This window comes from Parasteatoda tepidariorum, chromosome 8 (genome assembly GCF_982258835.1).
Source record: "Parasteatoda tepidariorum strain Cologne lab strain chromosome 8, Ptep-v5.0, whole genome shotgun sequence".
NCBI classification, from domain to species: domain Eukaryota; kingdom Metazoa; phylum Arthropoda; class Arachnida; order Araneae; family Theridiidae; genus Parasteatoda; species Parasteatoda tepidariorum.
The window spans coordinates 71238775-71249357 of NC_141762.1; positions in this window are offsets into that span (position 1 = coordinate 71238775).

The following is a 10583-nucleotide window of genomic DNA, read 5'->3' on the forward strand; positions in this document are numbered from 1 at the left end:
ACCGCCTAAATTTCCTGTTTACTGTTTCCGTTGTATTTTAAAGCCATTTGGCATCATTGTGTTTTGAGATTCTTGCAAACAATGTATTTGATTACTTATTACTTGTGTTTACAATGCTAACAATACTGGTGTTTACAATGCTAAAAGTGTTAACACTAACGTAAGATGGTGCACAGCTTGCAACAAGAACAAAACAGTAATAAACTTATGGAAAGAGGCCATATCAAGACTGATAAAAAAGCGAGTTATTCAAAATCTAGCAACCATGTCATGTCACCTTTTTTTAACAATATATCTCTAAAAAACTAAAACAAATTTTCACTTCAAACTCACCAGAATTACATATTAACATTAATATCTTATGAAATATGGCAGATTTGAGCTCAGAAATTATCTAATTTATTTCTTTTATTGAAAACAAAATTATCCGTTTGAAAACATCGCCTATCAGAATAACATGTAGTAAGCAGCTGCAAACTTTTTAACCGGAACTAGAGTAAGCAAATTGTTAGACATAGGATGACAACGCCATCTACTAAAGAAAAAGTGAACAATAACATGTGATATTATTTGTTCAATTAACTGCAATTTTATCCTTTATAAAGAATCAGGCTGCAAGTTGTTTGTTTACATTTTAATTTTTGTATCTCGTTGCGTTTGTTTGCTTACCTATTTATCTCTATGGAGCTTGATAGTTGCCTTTACTGTTTAAGAAATTTTCTGTAATCATCAACATATTGAAAAAAAAACTTATTCACGCAGTGTGTGAAGTATAAAAATTTCTATGATAGTTATATAATTTATAGAATTCGGAAAGTTTAGTCATGAAATATAAAAGTGTAAAGATTCGCAGAAAAGTTTTTTTCATTACAAATATCGTTTCCCTTTCTATATTAAGTAAAAACCTTTTTATGTGGCATGAGTGTAAAAAATAAATGAGCAAAAATTTTAAGGGACGTTTTTGTCAACAGTCACTTGTAAGCAATTGCAATGGAATGTAAACCCTTATTTATGTAGAAAGAAATTCCATTGTGAGTCATTTGAATTCTTGCTATTTTATTCTTACTGAAAGAATGAGTGATGAAATATTGACAGATAACAATATTGGCAATTACTCTAAGGAAAAAGCTTATTCTTGCAATTTGTGTGATAAAAAATTTTCCTATAAAAGTAATCTACATCGACATGTCAGCAATCACTCTAAAGAAAAAGCTTATTCATGCAGTGTGTGTGATAAAAAATTTGCTCTAAAAAATTCCTTAACTCGTCATATTAGTATTCACTCTAACGAAAAAGCTTATTCATGCACTATATGTGATAAAAAATTTACAGATCGAAGTAGTTTGACTCAACATGTTCGTATTCATACAAAAGAGAAGCCTTATGTGTGTGATATATGTGATAGGGCATGCACTTTCAAGGGTGATTTAATTTCTCATTATCGTATTCATACAAATGAAAAGCCTTATTCATGCAGTATCTGTAAAAAAAGGTTCACTCAAAAAACTAATTTAAACCAACATTATCGCACACATACTAATGAGAAACCTTATTCGTGCAACATATGCAATAAAGGATTTCCTCGTAAAAATTATTTAAATTCTCATTACCTTACTCATTCTAAAGAAAAGTGTTTTTCATGTAGTTTGTGTGATAAAACATTCAAATATAAAAGGAGTTTAACATATCATTCTCGATCACATACTAAAGATTAACTTCATTCATTTGTGTATTACAGTAAAACTAACTTGACTATCTGGAATGCATAGGAATTGGCAAATTAAGGACACTTTTGTGCCAAAAATATGAAACCTTACTTTATGAGAAAAAAATGCTCACCTTAATGAAAACAAAATAGTAGAATTCCAAGCGTAACAGAGGGGAAATCACACAAGTATTTTATCCTTAAAAATGTATTAAATATATGTGAAAACAAAAAAAATTGCAATAATATGCTAATTTAAGGTGCAATGTTTAATTTAATTGCATAAAATAATAAAAGACCCTCATAATTTAATTGCCAAATAATTAAAAGTGTCCGTAACAGAGGAGACAAAGAAAATCCCATATTTTTGACATGCACTGTTATTTCTGCTATATTCTGTGATTCTTAACATCCTAAACATTATTTGTAATTTTTTTTTTTTTAATATCACATTGCAAGGTAAAATAAATTATTATAAGAGTTTTTAAATTACTTACACATTTTTATTAACTTCAAAAAAATGCAATGTAACAGAGGGGACATTTTGCAAATTTGACAAATAGTTACAGGGAAATATCATGCCATTTAATTAAACATTGCACCTTAAAGTAGCATATTATTGCAATTTTTTTTTTGTTTTCACATATATTTAATAAATTTTTAAGGATAAAATACTTGTGTGATTTCCCCTCTGTTACGCTTGGAATTCTACTATTTTGTTTTCATTAAGGTGAGCATTTTTTTCTCATAAAGTAAGGTTTCATATTTTTGGCACAAAGGTGTCCTGATTTTTTTGTGTGAGGAAAAGTGTGATTTCCCCTCTGTTATGCTTGGAATTCTACTACTGATTTCAGTTGGCATGGAATTCAACAATAATTGTCATAATTCTAATGATTATTATTTTCGATCCTGGGAATAATATATCAAGATATCCATAAAAGGAGATTTCGCAGCACATGTTCCTAATAAATCTTTCAAAGAAGTTCCTGCTTATAAAAAAAATGAAGAGGAAATAGAAAAATTATAATAGCCCATAAAAATTACTTGAGATTTTTGAAAAAAACTGAGAGGTAGTGTTTTTTCTAACCGCTTTTTATAATTGTGTGAAAATAAATGGTAAGGGAATGTTTATTGAGAATTGATTGGTATTTTGCTATCTATTTTCAAACGTTTCAATTCATTTTTAGGCGAGATTATATACAGTAGGGAACCGATTATCCGGAACGATCAGGACCATCGCAGTTCCGATAACTGATTTTTCCGGTTTTCTGAATCGCTACAAAAAGCCGTTTTTTTATTGTTAAACCCAACTAATAAAAGAAGAAAAAATGTTTGGAAATAATCTTAAAAAGAAGAAAAAACGATGAAGTAATACACTAATGATTATTTCCAAAATGATGCTGAGGTAAACATCTTTCAAAAAAGAAAGAAAAATCCTAAAATCTTGTGAGGAAAAAAAATAATTTTTTTTAAAAAATAGTGGGAAAATTTTTTGAATTTCGTTCCGGTTTTTTGGTTTTCTGATTTCCGGATAACGGGTTCTGTACTGTATTTCTAAAAATAACAGTTACTCGGGTTACAGTTAGTTGACTTCTTCAAAGTCTGGCTTTTATTGTATTTATGTCACTCCAAGGAAAGTATTTAAGCGAACATCACTGTGTTTATTAAAGAGAAGCCTTATTTGTAAAATTTGTGTAATAAATGTTATTTAACATAAATATGTTTCTGCTAAAGAGAGAGCTTATTCATGCATCATTTGGGATGTAAAATTTGAAGTTTCAACTTGTATTACTCTAAAATTTCACATTAAAATGAAAACTTGTATTTCCAATAGTAGGTGCATGCGTTCCAGCATTAATGTGAAGCATATCCATCAAAATTTTATTTTTATTCATATGAGGGAGTAGTCAAACATTTTTTATGTATGTAATAAAATATTTAGGCTTGGTAGTTAAATTATAATTGCATTAAATTATATTAATATGAATTATAATGTTAAATTATAATTGAATATGCAATTGGTTTAATGCTTAAATTATAATTGAAAAATTATAATAATAGTAATTGCATATAAAATTGCTTTAGTTAATATTTTTTTTATACATAAAAGAGAAGCATTTTTATGCATTACATGTAATAAAATATTCACCAAAATGCTACTTTGTGTGTACGAAGTCAGATTGATTTAATTAATATTGTTTGTTATTGCAGGTCGGCTGTAAGTATATACCTCCCTTATTATTTCGGGGAAAAAATATTGATTTAAATTCAGCAAAGTTAAGCTCAAGTAAGAGGTAAAAAAATTATTAATCTTTTATCAGATATTCAGCAAATGAAAGATTATTTTTATGAGTGAAATTTAGAGTGATAAAATTATTATTCTAAATTTCACTCATAAAAATAAAGAAAAATAATCTTTCATTTTGCTGAATATCTGCTAAAAGATTAATAATTTTTTTTTTTATCACCAAGCACTAGGTTTTTATTTATAGAATCCTGGTGATAGCTTATGAATTCATAAATACTATTTTCTGAGTGTAAATTTACTAAGACCAAATATTTACATTGGTGATTCAATTCTGCTGCCAAGTATAGTTTGTCTAAAGTAAGAACTCCCCTAGCCATTCGTCTGGACCCATGTAGATAACCATGGTAACGATGTATAACTATTTCAAGTAGGGGTATGGGGTGATTGTTTTGACCAGAGAAGGGGAATCTTTTCCTTCAGTCTAATGTCTCAGCCCCAAAGTGAAGAGAAGGTACCCTCCCTGAAATGGGCTATTTTTGTTTCCATAGTAGCAGACGTCCCCAGACTTTGCGGCGGGGGGACTTCTTACCTTAGACAAACTATAATTAATATTGTGGTGCTAAATTTTCATTTAAGGGTGAAATAAGCAGAATTCATTTTAAAAGTCTTTCTTGAATGCAAGTTTTCCTCAAAACCTTTGTTATTTTCTGAGCCGTATTCCAAATTTTGTTTGCAAGGTTATGAAAGCTAATAGTTGGGATTTACAAATATACTTGTAGTAATAAATAGGATGTTAATTGAAGGCAAAGTAGCTGAGATTTTTTTCAAGGAGTGAAAATACTGTTTGACTTTTTATGGTAGAGTGAAATAGGAGTATGGTAAAAATATGCATAGCATTATAGATTTCTAAGATGAATTTAATAATAATAATGAAAACTTTTATGGATGATATAAAAAATTGTAAAAAGATATATACTATTTTGATTTTTTTTTACATTTCGCATATTTCGTATTGATACACTCAAGAATTTAAATAAAATATTTTTATTAAAACTTGAATTGCATCTTTTTTCTTTTTTTTTTTACTTTATCATTATTTTACAGCATCATCGAATTTAAACCTTAATGATTTTATTTTGCTCTTTAAATTCAGTTCCTTGCTCTGATATTCAAGTTAATATTTCTAACAACTTTTAAATTTTTTTTTCCTGTTTAGCATCGAAAACTCTCTTTCACAGACAACTATTGTCAAGGTTTAGTTAAATTTAGATTATGGATACTGTTAAAGAAATATTATTAATTTGGATTATTCCGGATAATGTAATATGAATAATGTAAATAAACATGTCATTAATAACAAGTTGTATTGTAAATAGAATAATAATCAATTTCAATTAAATACAAATAAATAAAGGAACAAATTAAAAAGAAAATTGATAAAATTAAGGGTAATGTGTTTGTTTAAATGATTTGTACAATGCTAATTGTAATACAGTAACTCTATAGGTACAGTGGTAAATTTACGCAAGATCGACAAATTAGTATCTCGACACTTTCTTAGCTATCCAACATCAAGTTTTTAATCATTCTTTTTTTTAGGCACACATTAAAATATTATTTATTTTTTTGCACACAAAGCATTAGGCGAATTTATCTCCTCAATTTGTAAGCGCACTGCATTAAGTAAAGTGATCATTCCATTTTTGGAGAATTTTAGTCTTATCTCTCAAAACAACACCAATCTTAGTTCTAGGTATGAAACCCTGTCATCCAAAGTTGATACCACGAAAGAAATCCGCGCTCATTTGACCCTCTAAGCTGTTCGACATCTCTGAAAAGGTCTTCGTGAAATATCTTTTATTCAGGGAACTTTTTTTCCTCTCTTCCAGCAACTCTATATTCTTCCACTGATGACCTAGGATGTTTTTTATTGTGCATGTTTTTGTTAGGATCATTTTTTCTTTGGGTTACAAAATGTCAGTCTGCATCAAACCAATCCCTTTTCTTGGCCTTTTCAATTTTACCTACTACTGTATTAATTGAGTCCAAAAGTGCTTCTTTGAATTTAATATCCCTTACACTAGATAAGACCATGCAACGAAGTTAAATTCAGAGCCTTTTTTTGGAACCAATTGAAATTAGAAATTGACATGGTGATGCACTGGTATGCTTAATTTTAAACATAGCATTAGAAAAGGTCATTTGTGACTATAAAAAAAAAACAGAGGAAATATAGCTGCATTTGCCGATGATATTGACATCATCGCAAGAACACCTGATATGAAATAGGCTTTTCTAGTCCTGGTAAAAGAAGGAAGTTAAAACGAATCTTACAGTCAACCAGGAAAAAAAATATATGCAGGGCTCTAAGGTAACAGACTCTACTACTCATCAGCAAATTGATAACTTTACATATCTGGGCTATGAGGTTAACATTGACAGCAACATCACAACTGAAATTCAGAGGCAAATCAATGGTACTAACAGATGCTTTTATGGATTAAAGAAGTATCTAAAATCAAACTTATTTAAAAAGACTAAATAATTAATTTATAAATGTTCAATCAGATTTATGCTTATCAGATACTATGGACTATGACATAAAAAGATGAAAATGCTCTGGGAGTCTGTAGATAGTAAGTATAGTATTTTTGGAGGAATACAAGTTGATGGCTTGTGGCACAGAAACCCAAATTTAAAACTTTATAATACATTCAAATAACCTAACATCATCAAATACATAAAATTCCAAAAATTAAATGGGCTGGTCATGTTACTAGAATGAACAATGAACGTCCAACACAAAAAATATTCTTGGTCACACTGAACCTCAGATGGGTTAACTGTCTAGAAAGGGATCTCGCCATTTTAAGAGTGATTAATATTGGAAGATCATGGCCAAAAATAGAGAAGAAAGTGAAAAAATTATTGAGCAGGTCAGGGCCCAGCCAGAGTTGTAGTGCTACCGAAGAATTGTACAAAAATCTTTAGTAAAAAAGAATGTTTACAATTAAGGTATCGGGTTACCAATCTTGGATCAAGTGGTGCAAAAAATGAGAAAGAGCTGAAGAGAAAAAGGAGGTCCAATTAAAAAATTTCAGAAAAGATTAGAAACTAAAGCCTATGAATGGCTAATGTTGTTGTTCATTTACGACGCACTAGAGCTGCACAATGGGCTTTTGGCGACGGTCTGGGAAACATCCCTGAGGATGATCCGAAGACATGCCATCACAATTTTGATCCTCTGCAGAGGGGATGGCACCCCCGCTTCGATAGCCCGACGACCTGCATGCGAAGTCGAGCACTTTACGGTAGAACAGTTTAACGAGGACCAATACCGCACACCCTCGGTCCCTACGCAGTCTGATCCAAGTGGTCACCTACCCGCTCACTGACCGCAGACAGTGATGCTTGACATCGGTGATCTGCTGGGAACCGTGTCTGAACGATCAGTCCACTCTATGAATGGCTAAAGGAACACGAAAAAAGTAATTTTAATAAAAAGGAGCCACACCTTTTTCTGTCTGATACTTTGGAAAAACAAAGCCATAAAGCACAAATCTGTAACATGCTAACAGAAAAATTGACAGTATACAACTGTAACTAAATACAAAAACTCTGCCCGCAGAGAAATAAAAAGGACATGAAAAATACTAATTACGTTGACCCTAACGAAGAAGTAAAACCTAAATCAATTCTTTTCCAATATTGTAAGTTAATTCAATTTTGGAAATGCTAAAAATAAGCCGCATTTCATTATTCTTTGAGAGTATAATAAAAAATTTACATTTAAAAATATATAACTGCCTTTAAAGTGGCATCGAATAAAGAGATTTTAAATAGATCTAGGAAGGAATTATTTGTAGCATTACACAAAGTATAACTGCTATCAAAAGGAAAAACTAATAAGTGATTATCCGTGAAGCTTTTAGGAGATAAGAGTGCAGAATACAAGTTCAGTTATTTCAAGGGTTTGAAAATTTTTAAGATATCTCCTACTAACAATGATACTATAGTATAGTGGGCTAACTGTCCTTATGAAAAAATTCTCAATGCATCTATTTATTGATTCATTTAAAGTGCATGTTAGTGCAAAACCAATCATTTGTCAAAAGTTATTTAAGAGCCTTCTGTGACTCATGGTATAGAAGCATTTGCCTCCCAATTCTACTCTCAGATTGAAATGAACACATTGTTGATGTCAAATATCCTCAGAGGTAGACAGATCGTGGGAGAGTTCTCTAGTACATAGTCAGTATAACTCTGGGAGAATTTTGTGGTTTTTCTTCTCCATGTAACGCAAATGTGGGTTATTACCATCAAAAAGTGCTCCACAAAATCTATTTTGCTCTAATGCTTGATCCAAGAGTTCCCTTGTCATCTGGGTTAGGTTTAAAATTGATAGCCATAAACTCAGAATTGAGTTGGCTATTCAATACTAGTTTTTTTTTAAAAAAAGTTATTTAAAGCTGAAGAAATAATAAAACTGATTATATTGTCAATATTCTAGAATATGCAAAAAGCAGCATAAAATTTAATGTTAACTTTCCCTCAGTTCAAGAGGACATTCAAAACTTTAGCAGATTGTTTTCTTGCTTATGCTTCACACAGGGTGCATAGCCAGATTTTTCAGCAAAAATGAACGCCTTTTAAGTACTTTGTAGGCACTCAAAAAATATTTTTAATCACTTTCCAAAAAAATCATAATTAGGATCTGTGCAGTAGTAAAAAAAATTTTTTTCTTTAGTTTGAAGTTCGTAATTTATAAACATAAAATTCAAAAACATTTTCAAAGTTTCTGATAAATATTGCAAAGAAAATTGTGAAAATCATGTATTTTTTGTAATTAAGAATGATAATTGATATGGCAAAGAAAAAAATATCTTTATAAAAGATAGAAAATTAAGCACTTTTTATAAACCCCGAATAAAAAAAGTACCTTTAAGGGTTTTTTAAAAACAAAAATAAAAAATAAGCACTTTTTAAAAATGCTATGCACCCTGTTCACAGTTTAAAAAGCTTCCATAGGCACCACTGAGGTAGAGAAACACCTTAAATAGCATGTTCTATCGAGTTATGAAATAAGACACGAAAATGTTCTTTCTGTCAATCTTTTATTACATTTAAATTCCTGATCCTAAAAACATGAGAACTAGGATCAATTTGAAAAAATTTAGGTCCCTTGTTATGTCATTTATTTTTATGCCAATACTTAATTATTATAAAATTTTTAATGTTCAATTTAATTAGGATTGAAGCATTTGATTAGAATCACCATTTCCTACATACATAAAAGAATAATATCCAAAACTGGAACAAAATTAGTTGAATAGCCAATTGAAAATTGTGGAAATTTAGATAAGTTCTTGGTAGTAAAATGATGCGAGATTCTATTTAGCTACAAAATGACTATAAATTCTGCTTGTAACAATCACAAAACTACTGAAACTTGTGTTGTGATATAAGACACAGAAGGGAAATTGCAATTTGAACACTTTCACAAATCGGATAGTGATCAGAAGTTTGATCAACAATAAAATAATAATTAATACTGCTTGTTTATTCAGAGAAAGTACATTTTCTTAACATAATTAACAATTAGCAGCACTAATTAATTAATATTTTTGAACCATTAAGATTAGCACTCAGTTCATGAAATTGCAAAAATGAGAATAAAAGTTATTCAAGGTCATAACTTTTTTTTATTTGACGATCTCTCCAGCTAGCATGCAGTGCATACAAACTTTAAGGTGTGATCTAACGTGGTAAAAATATGAGACAACAACTGCAAAGATATAAATGTTCATCATTAGAAGGTTACTGTTTTGTCAGTAAAGAGAAAATTGTATAAACAATGATTATCAACATGACAATATAGGCAGTTAAATAATTCTAAATATTTTAAACAAAAGTTAATAAAAAGGTATTACAAATATTTTGTTTTAAAATGTTATATTACCAGAACTATTGATTCAATTTACTTCATTTTTTATCTTATAAATAAAAATGTAACAAAAAAATAAAATTTTTTCTGTTTACTTTACTAGCTGCTTCCTTTTTCTCTTCTTAAAAATCCAAGCTTACAGCCTGGGTGCGAAATTTCCACTCACCAACAATGACCAAATATTTAAGACTAGCAAATAAATATCATATTATAAAAAGTTATTACTAATCAAATTGTCATTTTTTCCCCAGAGTTGAGGGTCTCCTCTGTAAATCGGAATGCAACACCGACAAACCTTATGGAAACCTAAACCATTTAGTCAAATAAAAAGTAATGTTTTAAAAATAAAATCACAAAAAAAGGTTCAAAAACAAACAAATATGATGCTTTATTATTCTTATTTTTGTCTAATAACAATTATAGCAGGTTATAATAGAGCTATTAAATGAAAAAAAAAGTAAATAAAAATAATACGTATGAAATAGAGAAAAAAAAAAAGACCTTAATTCATAGGATGATACTAATAAATCAATAAAATAAATCTTTTTAACAATGTTGGCAATTGTAACATTAAATTAACAAAAATTAAATAAAAAAACAATCTAAAGTAAAAAAGTACATTTCTAAAAATCTGGGAGATAAATAGAATTATTTAAAAAATTGTTCAAGTTTTTCATGCAAATGGC